The 14,672-nt window shown below is 43.6% G+C and overlaps 1 protein-coding gene across 1 annotated transcript in view; it reads right to left on the reverse strand.

Annotated features, from left to right (window-relative positions):
- The window catches only part of LOC144828023 (uncharacterized), a 1,462,897-nt gene that overhangs the window by 583,060 nt on the left and 865,165 nt on the right, over window positions 1-14,672 (reverse strand). The window lies entirely within an intron of this gene.

Below are 14,672 nucleotides of genomic sequence, written 5' to 3' on the forward strand. Positions count from 1 at the left end.
CAGATAATGCAGTACCATCACGTTCAGTAACAAAAAGTGTAAAAGGCTTACTGTAGTTTGGTGTTGCTAGAACAGGTGCATTACATAAAGCTTTCTTTAACTCATTAAAAACAAGTGTATGTTCCTGGGTCCAAGGGAGGACAGTCGATACGGCTGCCTCCTGTGTCGTTAACTGTATCAGTGGTTTGGCTAGAAATGCATACTGGGGAATCCATTGTCTGCAGTAAGAAGTGAGGCCGATAAAAGCTCGTACCTCCTTCTGTGTCTTGGGCTGTGGAAGATGCGCTATTAACTGGATACGGTCAGGTGTCAACTGCCTACCCCTCTTGGACAGTAAGTGTCCCAAGTAGACCACCTGCTGGACACAGAATTGTAATTTTGAAGGGGACACCTTGTGCCCCATCTCGGCCAGGAAATACAAGACTGTCAGTGACGCACGTTCGCAGTCACATTCAGAACGGGCTGTAATTAGCAGATCATCGACATACTGGAGTAGGGCAGTGTCAGTTGGCATGTGAATATTGTCTAGTTGTCTCTTAAGTGCTTGACTGTAAATGCTAGGACTTTCTGTGAAACCTTGAGGAGCTCGTGTAAATTTATAGCTTCTTCCATTTAAACAGAATCCGAAAAGAAACTGGCTGTCTGGATGAATGGGGACACTAAAGAATGCGTTCTTGAGATCAATAACTGTAAAGACGCAATTACAGTAAAGAACGTGGCTTCAGAATCAATGGCAGTCAAGAGTGAGGAAATATCTGGGACTACTGGGTACTGTGGTATGATACATTTATTAAGTTCTCGAAGGTCAATCACTAATCGATACACTGGAGGTGCATTTGGATCAGTACGTTTCAGGACTGGAATGATAGGAGAATTACATACATTGGAGTCAGTTTCTACAACTACTCCTTGAACAATAAGCTCGTCAATAATTTTGGATAAGGCTGCTACAGCCTCAGGTGGCAATTTGTACTGTCTGATTCGTGGTAATACAACACCTTGTTTCAGAGTGACACGATGGGGTGTGATATGCATACAACCTACATCAGTTGGACCTTGCGCCCATAAATGCTGTGGTACATTCAATAATCTTGGATCAAAATCACGTAATACATAATGACCTTTAAAATCTCGCAGGAACAGTCTTACTCCCTCTGGGGAGCAACAAATTATGGCACCTAATTCTTTCAGTGTCTTAATGCCTAATACATTTTCTGGACATGACTTCGTAAGTAACAAATCAGTAGTTCGGGACAGTGGACCAACTTCTAGATTAACTGGTTTCGATATTTCATTAACAATAGGCTTTCCTGAAAATCCAAGGGAAACATTTCTAGAGCCTGAGAGCGGAGCCCCTGGAACCTCGTCATGACTGATGGTAGTCCTACTTGCCCCTGTATCAATCAGAAACTTTCTGTCTTTCCCTAATACTTGACTATGTACATAGGGACCCTCTTGATCTACAGGAATCTCGATGAGAGGCAAGCCAACCTCCCTCTCTAGGCTGTTTCATGAGTATGGCTGATAATCTGGATACTCTGACTGTGCATACTGGTACATCTGCTGTGTAACGTGCTGTGTTGCAGCTATAGGCTGCGGTACTGTAACTGTCTGTTGTGCGTTCTGCGGTGGCTGGGAAGTCTGTGAAACTTGTTCTTGTCTAGGCGGACGCAGTCTCTCTTTAGTCTTACCAGTAGCTATGTTGTGTTTCAGAACTGCACATTCGTTTATAAAATGACCTGGCTGTTTACAATAATTGCATGTCCCTTTAACGGGAGCTGTAGGATGACTGGCTTGATTCGGACCCCTCTTCTGACTGTCTTGTGGAACAGACTGTGCAACTAATACTTTCATTTTCGTGTCTTTCATACGTCTTCTTTCATGTTCCTGCTCTTCCCTGATTCTGTTCTGGTGATACTGGAGCATCTGGAGCATTTGTGACGGAATATTAGCTTGCCAAGAACTCTCGACTTTCAGTACTCGATTTTTAACTTGTGGACTTGAATTCTCGACTAGTTTGGTAACAAAAAGATGTGGATACGATTCACTACTTGTTTTCAGACCACTATTAATAATGAAACATTTCTCGAATCTAGAATAAAAGTCACTAGTATCTTCATCTTGTTTCTGTTTACAGGCTGAGATGGCATCCCAGTCTTCCTTTTTCGTGGCTAGTAATCTTGGCAAGACTTGTATTAACAGTTCGGGCAAAGCTTTAGCTTTATCCCCAAGACCGGTACCTGGTACTCGTGTATTATCTTCGGCTTCTAATGCGGACCAATCTATCTTATTCTCTCCCACCTCCCATTCCTTTTCTTTAAGTTTTTCATATATGCCCGCAGGCAACAAGACCTTTAACATTTTAATGATATCAGGATACGTGTATTCTCCCATACGGAGCATGTCTTTTAGTTCACGGTGGAACCCTGCTGGATCTTTATCATGACAGGGAATTAACTTTTTCATTTCTAAGAGTTCTATTTTCGTGATGGGGGTGTAAACAAATACTCGTTCTAGAGCACCCCCCGTTGTCCTAACTGGATGTACTTCTCGTAACGGATTCTGTCTATCTATGTAGAATGACGTCCTTACTGGGGGTGGAACGGGAACAAAATGCGGAGTCAGGAACGTACTGTATTTGTGGCGCTGTTCTAGAATGACATTAATTAAATCGGTACCTAGACCTTTCCATCTGTACTGGAGTAACTCGTTCAATACATCATGTAAAGGACCTGGATCAGAATGCTGAACCTCATACAGTGTGATGAGGTGCTGGATCATATACATACCCACCAGACGTTGCTCGGCTGGGGGCAGTTTCAGGAACATTTGTGCCACTATTTCATCTGGAAACGTGGTAGAATCACTAGTCCATCGGACTGCTGATCGGGCTAGTTCTTGTTCATGCATGGTATTAAGTTCACTATAACCTATTCGTGATTTCAGAATTTTATCGGTAGCTTGGAATACTTGCTCAAGAGAACATTGTTCTGGCACTGGAGGAGGAAAACTTTTCTTGTAATCTGGACGTGAATGTCTGTCGGAAAGTCTAGTTCTACCTACATACGCTATTCTGTCGGGATTCTCGCTGTCTACCTCTTCACTTGAAGAGTCATTCTCTTTCTCGGCTATTTTCCTTGCTTTCTCTTTTTCGTGTATGTCTAGAATTTCCTTACGGATTTTCCTGTACATAGCGTCTATACAATTCTGTGTCTTGTGTTTTCCCTCGGCTATATTATCACTCCACTTTGTCAGGACTTTCATCTTATCTTTATCTTTCTCAGGATAGTCTTGTTCTCTTATTAAACAGTTAATCAAAAACTGTAAAATCAGATGTTGAGTCTCGACTTTTCTGTGTGCCATAGCTTCGTGAATACTTTCTGGATCCTCCCCTGTACGGATAAAACGATATATTCTATCTAGATGGTCCTTCATGTCTGGCAGAGTAACCAAAAAGGTGGTAACTCGTCGTAAACGTACTGAATACAGTATCATGTAATCTTCACCTGGTACTGAATCATATACGCAATCAGTAAGGTATTTCTTGAAGGCTGCGTAAGTAGAGACTTTCGGTGTACGTTGTAACGCTGCTTCTCTCAGCGTCATTCGTTTCGTTTGAGGCGGGGTGGTAGGAGCGCCTCCCGCCGCCCCTCCTGGGCTAGAGTCGTCAGGTAATACCGGACGTGCGGGTGCTGGTAACGTGACTGGAAAAACGGGTGCATTTACTGTAGGCTGGGCCGGGGGTACATTAACTTGGTCCCCGGGACCAGTGGCTGGAGGAACAGGGATTACATTATTAACAGGGTGCTGAGGTTGAACAGGCGGAATATGATTTGCATATTCTGGAACTGTATCGTCCAAATAGGACGAAAGAAAAATTTCAGCTGCGGTCGGTTTATGACGTAGCCTAGTCGGGACTAATGGTGGCGGAAAATTACTGGATGCTTCCGGGGTTGCCTTCGGCAAGCCCTCGGCAAGAAGAGGATACATGCCCCTTATAAGAGCATTTCTCTGTCTGTCTGATTGTTCTGCTCTAACTCGTTCACCTTCTTCTAGAGGTTCCCTTTCTTGGGCTTTTTCTGCGGATTCCCTACTTAATTCTGTTTTTCTGATTTCTTTTTCGGTTCTTCTATGAGATTCTTTGCGCCATAACTCGATGGCATCTTTCTGGGACTGTCGGGCTTTCTTTTTCCATAATGCCTCTTCTACTCGCATGATGCACTCGGCATCCCATGTACCTGATACAGGCCATCTATATTTCTCTTCTAGATCCTTGGTATAGTCGACCCATAAATCTAAATACAATATGGCACTTAAGCCATGCTTATGATACATAAAATGTCCTGGACTGTCCCTAGGCGGGACAGGAACTGATTTTTCGAGTAACCCTTTCCGGGTTCCTATCTGACGTAACTTGGAAAACAGAGGCATTCTAGACTTGAATCCAAACACAATACAATACACGATAAACACAGTAATGAATAGCAAAACAAATCACTCATACCACGACATTGAAAACACATTAAATAACATTAATAACAGTTCGAACAGAATATTACCTGGTACATTTAAAACATAATACTCGGACTTCTCGAGAACAGACTTACTAGAATTACTGGATGCACTGCTAAAACAGTACAGAACATACCGGTCCCATAAAGAGACACGTCAGGACCCGTATCCACCTAAGTGAAGACTTCGGACTGGATCTGTGTACCCAAACCCATCGGACCAGAGACAAATTAATTGACCCTGTCTAGATACTACCCCAGCAACGGTACTCACCGGGCAGCAAGAACGGAAGGCCTCGGACTGGACTGGACTGCTACGACGTCGGACTACGAACTTCGGACTTCAGTTACAGGTGGGCCTCCGGATACCTCGGACCTTGTACTCTCGGCTTGGGCTCTGGTCGGGACTCGCCGCATTCCTCACCGCCTCGTCTGGATGCTGGACCGCAGTCTCCGTCTCCTCCGTGGGCCTGAGGGATACTTGAAGCAGAAATATCTGCACGTGCACGGTATGGTTCCGTCACGGCTGCAGAGGGTCAGGGGGCCTGCGTGGCTTCGCCGGCGCGTGGGGAAAGGGCAAGTCCCTATTCGGGCGCCATTATGTGGTAAATAAATAATTAATTACCGGTACTATTTTTGAATACATTGAATAAAACAGATAGCTCAATAAATAAGAGACAGGATTCGAGGTATCTGAGTCTAACAGGCTTTAATCAGGCATAAGGGAAGGGACAGGAACGGGATAGCCTGCACGGAAATGGAATGGATGGCAGCTGCAATGCCTCATCGACAGTGCAGCATATATATAGTATAATACATTACATTACATTGCATACAATAGGCGTAGCAGTAGGCGTAACTCGTAGCAGTCGCGAAAGATAAGAACAAAATGGGTGTAACAAGAAGGCGTGTACATGGACATGTGATGTAGACGTCACAGAAGTGTCATAAATGGGGCGGAAATATGGAGGGGGCTACCTGAGCAGCTGGGACCTTTAACCTAGTGGTGCGCGCAAACGGGCAATGACGTGTGACTAGGGAGAACTGGGGGCTATGACTTCTGCACTAGAAGAGGAGACTAAAGTCTGCAGGGTCAAGACGACATGTACCTATGGCATATCTGGTATCTTGTGTTTGGAGTACATGTTGATAGAAACTAAAAGCTATCAGGGCAGAGGCTACTTGACTCTAAGGCTGGTGCATGCATATATTCTTCGTGTAATGCGTGTGCTATGAATCTTCTATGAATATTAATACAGTAATTCTCTTGCATGGAGACATAAAGACTAGACTATAGCTGAACTGTTTATGCGGTTCAGTAGCTAAGGAATGCAAAGACGAGGAGCTGAACTGATAACTAGAAGCATAACATACTCTTGGCAGACAGGCAGGCAGAGCCAGGCCGGGCCGGGCACCGCGCGGCAGGAAGTAAGTGAAGGGTCAGGGATGCAGGTGGGGGCTGTATCACTCCTCGGAGTGGGTTCAGAAGACTGGAGCTTGAATCTGGCGTCCGGGCCCTTTTGAGGCCTAGAAACGGGGACAATTCAATGAATTAACGTGTACACTGTAAAACATGGCAACATAGGCCTAATACTCGTTGCTTTCACGAGAACTGGAAACTGACATACTAGAGTTGGACACAACTGTAATTGCGTCTTTAATCGATCATAGGGGGATACATGCATATCGATCATGCACATATAACATAGGATGGGGAACACGTAGGCACATATAACATGGCAAAATTTACTTTTCCACAAGCCTTGCCGTATTTGGACTGCATGGGCTATGCCTGAATATGGACATGATTCTTATGCCTTTTTAAGGGTATGTTTTGTTATAACAACATAAGGACATGAATCGGGGATATCTAATTAGGGTCCTAGATAGATTCACAACACTACCAATTTTTGACTTCAATCCGCAGTGGGCCTGGTGGAATGAGCAGCCCACTTGCAGGCTTTGCAATTACATACACGAGTCCTGGCTCCACCTGCTATGTTGCTGCCCATTTTTAGCTATCGACCGACGCCGCTTACTGATTTCTGTCTTCCGGGAACAGTCACTGAGACATTGCAGGGAAGAATCGGCCTTCTGTTTTAGTAACAATTTAGCCCAGGCCCTAGCAAGAGCTGGGAAGTTTGTCAATATTATTTTAACCGCATTGCATAATGCTCAGCACTAAGAATCTGATTATGATTTTATACATTTTAAAATTTTACTCTATCATGTATTGTTATGTTTGTACATTACGGTTTTTATTAACTGTATAATAAAGAAGAACATTTTTTTGTGCATCATTTATCTAGAGTTTGATTATAAAAATGTGAAATGTGAAATGTGCACTTTACAAAGTCTTCATAAGCAAAGTGTAAGAAATGTTGTTTTTGGTTGAGGGGGGTGAAGACCCTTCTCAAGCAACAAGTACAATACTTGTGATGGTGAACCTACAAAAGCCACAAAAATAGCATGTGCTTAACCCTCAGGTTGCTTGGCACAAAAGCAGTGAGGCTTAACTTAGAAGGAATTTGTAAAGTATTTATTGAGCAAACAAACAGTAATAAAGTGAAGATACAATGGAAACATCCCAAACCAACTTAGAAGAATAGAGTAAAGTTTAATAAATAAAATGATACCAGAATGACAAATATATAATCAGTAGAACTGGAGCTATTGAGTTTTAAAGGTTTAGATAAAAATAGTGACTAAAAGCCCAAAGCGCCAACTGAAGGTATCCCGTCAAGCTGGACCGGGACAAAGTCACAAGTTCAGGTCGACCGCGATGGAGCACAAGCCAGACACAGGACGAGTCAGTCAATAAATCTTTATTCGGCTGAATTTGGCCATAAAAGACATCCAAACATAGTAAAATATCCAATTAAATCTCACAAACATCCTATAAACATTATACAACAAGTACAGTTCCAGCTAAACAATTAGAGATAAAAAATAAGCATTTAACACAGGAATAAAACTACAACCCAAAATCTAGCAGTGATGCTGCCTGAAATCATTATATTAAGAAGAGGTTGTTTACAACAATGTAAAGGAATAGTTCACGACCGGGGAACTAACCTTCCATAGATTTCCGACATCTCACTGCTGCTCTGAGAAATGAACTGATCCAGAAACAAATGTCAGGGCTATTTAGTAACGCGAGATAAAATATTTCTTTGCTACATTTTCCCGTGCCCGTGAGAATTTAATAAGGGTTTAGGACAACACAGAAAAAAAATTAAGAATTTGGCAAAAAATATGGAATGTAATATGGTTTGGTCTGCCAAACCATCACATGGGCAAGGTGGAGCAGATCCCCTCCAAGCGCTACTACCCTCCCAGAAGCATAAACGCCGCCAAACCATTCCTGCCCAGAAGCGGAGAGGCCTCCCAGTGTGTGAGATCTAGGGTCAGGTACAGTACAGGTTCAACAGAAGCTAAAAAACTATAATATTCACCACAGATCTTTTACTCAATTCATTGTGCACCCATTGTGTTTTGCAGTGCTCCAAAAAGTGATGCTTAACCTTTGATTTATCATCCCTTTCAATACTTGAAAGGACAGAAAACAGGGCAGATAATCTCATCACCCATAATGCTTTAGTGAGATAATCTAGCCAGGAATTGAAAGGCCCTTGTCCAAACTAAGACAGTCAGTGATGACATACCTGCACACACTGGCATCGGGGTTGAGCCACACACTGACCCACTGCTGCCAAGGAGCCAAACTTACTTCATCTAAGATGTATTGTAGGTTTAGCTTAGAATGCTTGATAAAATCTGAGCTGGGGGAGGTGGGGAGATAAGTTTGACTCCGGCAAATTCGATTTTCCTCAGCTTGGAGGGAGGAAGCGTTATGATGCCTGTAGGACTTGGCCCTTTTTGGCTAAAGTTCCCTAAACTTTTTGCTTTCCCCCTAGACCTTTTTGTTTTACATGGTGTTGCCAACTTAGGTGCTTTTGTCACTTTGTCACTGCTGATCAGTGTCAAAGTGTAAGTGCTCCCTGTGTAAAGTGTAATGGTAATTGGTCATCCATGATTGGTATGTTTGCCTTACCAGTAAAGTCCCTAGTAAAGTGAACCATGTGTGTCAGGGCTGGTAACTCAAATGCTACTAGTGGGCCTGCAGCACTAATTGTGCCACGCACACAAGTAGCCTTAAAAGAGAGAACTCAGGCCTGCCACTGCAGGGACTGCGCGCGGTTGGTTAAACTGCCATGTTGTTCTTATAAGTGCACCTACTTGCCAGACCTTACACTTCCCTTTCTATGCACATCAGGCACCCCTAAGGTAGGTCCAGGGTACCCCCTGGGCAGGGTGCAGTGCATGTGAAAGGTAAGACATGTACGGAGGTGTGTACCATGTCCTGACAGTGAAATAATCCCCATTTCGTTTTTCACTGTTGAAAGGCCATCTTGCCCATAGGACAGAATGGGGAAGCTGTGTAATATGTTTTCCAGTCTATCTTCCCAAAGGCTTAAGATGGAGAGATGAAGTTTAGTGTGTCTGAATTCACAATGTAATAACACATCTTTTAATAAGGGTGATTTTTGCATTGTGTGTTTAGACACCACTCTTTTAGAAGTGGCTGGGTTTTTGTGCTCTAACATTTCTGTGTGTCTCTGCCTGGTTGTGGATTGACTGTCTGGATTTGAAAGTGACAGGAACCGGTAAATGTCCTGACCCAGGGGAGGAGGTGAGACAGCAACAGGCTGACCTGCATCTGGAGTGCAGGGGGAGGATTAGCCCTTAGAGGTGAAGAGGCCTGGGCTGCTGCTATAAAACAAGTGTCCCATCTCCTGCTGAGTGATTGAGAAACCAGACCCCCACTAATCAAAGGAAGGAGGTGTCACTGGCAGGGAGGCACCCAGAACTGAGTTGAACAGGGGTCAGTGCCCCCCTGAGCACAAGGACTTTAAAGACATTTAGGGGTATAACTATGAGAGCTGAAGCCCCTGAACTTTGGAGAAATGGATTGATCAAGATTGAACAAGACTGAAGCTACTTTATTGTCAAGAGGAACCTTTCAAAATATAAATTTGATTGGAGGAGCACTCCTGGTTTTCCAACTATCACCTTTAAAATTTTAAACGCAAATTTTACTCGCTTAATTCTAAGCGTGCTACAGTGATGGCACGTCTGCCCATCACTGTGCCTCCCTGTGAAACTTCCTACCTCGAGTGAAATCACACTCGAACACTGGGCACTGTTGCTAGAACATTTTCAAGCTGTTATTTATTCTTTTTGAATATTATCCAAACAACACTTTTTCAAAAAATATTAAACAACATAAATCATTCCTAGTGTAATGTACAATCAATCTAAAATGTACTTTTCTTTTACATTGATAGCTCTCAAGCTATGAACAAAATACAAACATCTTCACTAATACAACATTTTCAAATAATGATTGTTTTTCAATTTCCAAATGATGCTCATTACAATTTGAGAAGAACCGTGTTTTTTCAGGTATGTGAAGGCGGGAGCCCTAGGGTGCCATTTATGTTCGAGTGTAAGCAAATAGAGGGTTACATATGCGGTTGTAACAGCGTAGGTTCGCCGTATACTCCTGTTCATGACCACGGGACATTGCAGGGGGTCTCACCACCTTCAACCCCCCTCTTCTACCCCTCACAGCCCATCGATACCGGATGCAGCGCCCAGGAGGATGAGGCGATACACTGGCCCTTTAATTTTAAGACAGCTGAGGAATGGGCGGGTCTGTGCGATGAGGCGGAGACGTCTTATGCGGAAGAACGCCGAAGCCAGGTGTGCTGTTCACCCGGAGCGAAGAGGAGTCGTGGAGGGAGAGTGTTGAGGTGCGGAGCGGAGTAGAAGAAGAGACAGGAGAGCGGAGGACGCCGAGAGCGGAGGAGTAGCGGCGCCTGTGACGGAGGAGAAGCCAGGAGGCCAACGTCCTTACGAGCCGCCCTGCCACACACCCGGGGGAGGTGTGTGGCTAACCCAGGTACGCAATACGATCCGGGGCTGGGTGGGACGTAAGGGCGGTTCCACTGTATAAAATTGGTATCCCCCTGTCCCGGTTTACCCTTACCCGAGCACTACTCCTCACATCTATTACCTTGTACAAAAGATTGTTACACGGGATATTGTTTCCTCACACCTTTTCCCCATCAACTGTACATTTGCGAACACCACTCTCACGAGACGTTATCTTTGTCTGTTTGTCCCGAGAGTCAAGACGGACACGAAGGAAGTACTGCCCCGACGGAGTCCTGAAGGCTATCGCCGACTCGACCCAACCAAGCCTCGCCATAGGAGGTCCAGTAGAAGCCGTTCTCCACGTCGGACTGTGCCTCTAAGGAAAACGTGTACAGATTATCTTTATGATACAATAAAACCCGTTCTAACCAAGACCCGCTTATTGCCCATTTCTCTCGCACCTATCACAGCGGTATACTTTGTATTGCAGAAACGAGTCGAGTGGTTGAGGAGACATTTTTGAATTGCGGTCTTGTTTTGAGGTAAGCAACACTGTTTGGTGAGGGTATACAACCTTTACCACGCAACTTTTACAACGACCTACCATTACCACGCATTTTTTACAACGCAGGATCCATTACAACGCATACCATTACCACGCATGTATTTACAACGCAGGTACCTTTACAACGCATACCATTACAACGTAAGTATTGGTAAGTATATTATTTTATTAAAAATATTATAAGTTTGCGTTTTTGGATAAAGGGGTATTTTTAGGGTTCAGGGTCAGTTTTGGGTTTTTGGGTAAAGGGGTATTTTTAGGGTTCAGGGTCAGTTTTGGGTTTTTGGGTAAAGGGGTATTTTTAGGGTTCAGGCTCAGTTTTGGGTTTTTGGTTAAAGGGGTATTTTTAGGGTTCAGGGTCAGTTTTCAGTTTTTGGGTAAAGGGGTATTTTTAGGGTTCAGGGTCAGTTTTCAATTTTTGGGTAAAGGGGTATTTTTAGGGTTCAGGGTCAGTTTTCAGTTTTTGGGTAAAGGGGTATTTTTAGGGTTCAGGGTCAGTTTTGGGTTTTTGGGTAAAGGGGTATTTTTAGGGTTCAGGGTCAGTTTTGGGTTTTTGGGTAAAGGGGTATTTTTAGGGTTTAGGGTCAGTTTTGAGTTTTTGGGTAAAGGGGTATTTTTAGGGTTCAGGGTCAGTTTGGGGTTTTTGGGTAAAGGGGTATTTTTAGGGTTCAGGGTCAGTTTTGGGTTTTTGGGTAAAGGGGTATTTTTAGGGTCAGTTTTGAGTTTTTGGGTAAAGGGGTATTTTTAGGGTTCAGGGTCAGTTTTGGGTTTTTGGGTACAGGGGTATTTTTAGGGTTCAAGGTCAGTTTTGGGTTTTTGGGTAAAAGGGTACAGGATAAAAATTAAATATAATTAAATTTAAATTACATTCAATTAAATTGATTAAATTAAATTAAATTAATTAAATTAAATTACATTAAATTAAATTAAATTAAATTACATTAATTAAATTAAATTAAATTACATTATATTAATTTTAATCAAATTAAATTAAAAAAAATATTATATACTTACCAATACTTACGTTGTAATTGTATGCGTTGTAAAGGTATATGCGTTGTAAATACATGCGTGGTAATGGTACTTCGTTGTAATGGATCCTGCGTTGTAGAAATTGCGTGGTAATGGTAGGCGTGGTAAAAGTATGCATTGTAACGTCATACATCCTTTGGTGAGCTATAGCATAGAGGTTTTTTGATTATGAGGAGTTTCAAGTACTAAGGAAGCTTTGATACTTTGCAGATTTGCCCGACGCTTTTCCGTACAAGGATCAGGGTGAGTTTTTACGTAGGTCGAGCACGAGTTGTTATCACCGATGGAGGTTCGAAGAGTTTTCTGCACATTAATTTTTGTTATTCACGAATTTATGTTTGAAAGAAGGTGCAAACACAATTACAGTATTGATAACAAATAGTGGTCCCATGTTTGAAGTTTGTTGCTGTCGACTTTTTTTAAAAAAATGTTTAAAAGATTTTCATTTGTTTAGATTTCAGGCCCCCGAAGATGGGCCCGCCCGGCCCGAAATGCATTGGGCATTATTTGGAAATTGAAAAACAATCGTTATTTGAAAATGTTGTATTAGTGAAGATGTTTGTATTTTGTTTATAGCTTGATAGCTATCAATGTAAAAGAAAAGTACATTTTAGATTGATTGTACATTACACTAGGAATGATTTATGTTGTTTAATATTTTTTGAAAAAGTGCTCTTTGGATATTATTCAAAAAGAATAAATAACAGCTGGAAAGTGTTCTAGCAACAGTGCACAGTGTTCGAGTGTGATTTCACTCGAGGTAGGAAGTTTCAAGAGGAACCTTTGCCAAGGAAGAAACAACTGAAGAGACTGAAGGAAAAAACTGACCCTTGCTGTGTGTTCTGGGGCTGTCCTGCAGTTTGCTGTTTTAACCAAGGAGAGGCTAAGGGGACTTTGCTGTGTGCGGTGTCCCCCTGCTTGAAAGGACTCTGCTGTGCTGTGCCCTGAAGTAGCTTATCCCGAAGGGCCCGAGGTGAGCTGGCTCCCTGTTGCGGAAACTCAGGAACACAAACGTTTCCAGGAGAGTCTCAGTGATGCTGTGTGCGTGTGCTTTGGGCAGGTTGAGACCCTCGTAAGGAGTGCCCTGTGATCGTGGGCACCTGGAGTCCAAGCAAATCTCAGTGCAGCCTGAGCCCTTTGTGAGGATTGTCCTGTGATCTTCTGCACCGGAGTCCAAGTGAGTCTCAGTGACGATGTGTAAGTGTGCTTTGTGCAGCCTGAGACCTTTGTGAGGATTGCCTTGCTATCGTGCACCCGGAGTCCAAGAGAGTCTCAGCGACGCTGTGTGTGTGTGCTTTGTGCTGCCTGAGATCTTCGTGAGGATTGCCTTATTATCGTGCATCCGGAATTTAATTGAGTCTCAGCGACGCTGTGTGCATGTGCTTCGTGCAGCCTAAGACCTTAGTGAGGAGAGCCCTGTGATCGTGCACCCAAAGCTCAAGTGAGTCTCAGCGACGCTGTGTGTGTGTGTGTGCCCTGTGGCAACCTGAGATCTTCGTAGCAGTAGCGGCCCGGACTGGCAGCCACGGAGGAGCTGACCCACCGGCCGAGTCCGCTGTTGCCAGAGAGGGACCACAAGCTAACCTCGTCGTGGGAGGGCCTGCCTGGAATTCACAAAGATTGCATCGGAGGCCCAAGTCACTAGAAGAGGAGAGTGATGTTGCACCCCCCAGGTAACGTGTGTTGACGCCTGGGACGGGGTGTAGGCTCGGAGGGAGACGCTATTGGTCTCTCTCATTCTGGCAGCGCAAGCCTCTGCTTCGGCTTGTATCGCGGCCCGTACTTGCCAAGGGAGTGGAAGTACCAGGGCTGGAGTGCGGAGCTGCACTTTATGTTACACCATACCCATGTGGGGGCCACTGTTGATGGAGGCTGACTGCGAGTCAGCAGGAGTAGCGGAGAGTCCGCCAAAGGGCCAGTGATCGGTGCTGGAGTGTATTACACATTGCATTATTTCTGCATAACAAAGTACCTGATTAGTGTATTATGCATTGCATTATTCCTGCATAACGAACTACCCATTAGTGTATTACGCATGGCATTATTTCTGCATAACGAGCAATCTGATTGTCGTATGACGCATTGCATTATTCCTGCATAACAAACTACATAATTAGTGTATTACGCATTGCATTATTTCTGTATAATGAAGTACCTGATTGTTGCATTACGCGTGGCATTATTCTTACATTGCAAAGTGCCTGATTGTTGCGTTACGCATTGCATTATTTTAACATTGCAAAGTGCCTGATTCTAGCATTACAAACTGCATAACATTGTATTAGGACTCCATTGGAACATTTAGAAGTGCTAATTAATATCGCCAGAACTTACTAGGGCTGGCTGGCCTAACAACCGGCCAGAAGGAAAAGTTCAAATACGCATATGTTGGATTTAAATCATGTGGTCTTAGCGTATATCTTTTTATATAAATTTATACTGTTTTTTTTATGAAACTCGTGTGGAGTCCATTTGTGGTGTCATCATTGGGTTGCTGTGAGCGGGGTTGCAAATACTTTAAACATTTGCCTTGAGAAGGGGCTATCTGAGAAGGTGTCCTTCCTTTCCCTGACGTGGAAACGAGGGTCCCTATTTGTCCTAATGTACCTACCTGAGCCAACCAG

Source organism: Lissotriton helveticus, chromosome 4_1, assembly GCF_964261635.1.
Source record: "Lissotriton helveticus chromosome 4_1, aLisHel1.1, whole genome shotgun sequence".
In the NCBI taxonomy this organism is placed as follows: Eukaryota; Metazoa; Chordata; class Amphibia; order Caudata; family Salamandridae; genus Lissotriton; species Lissotriton helveticus.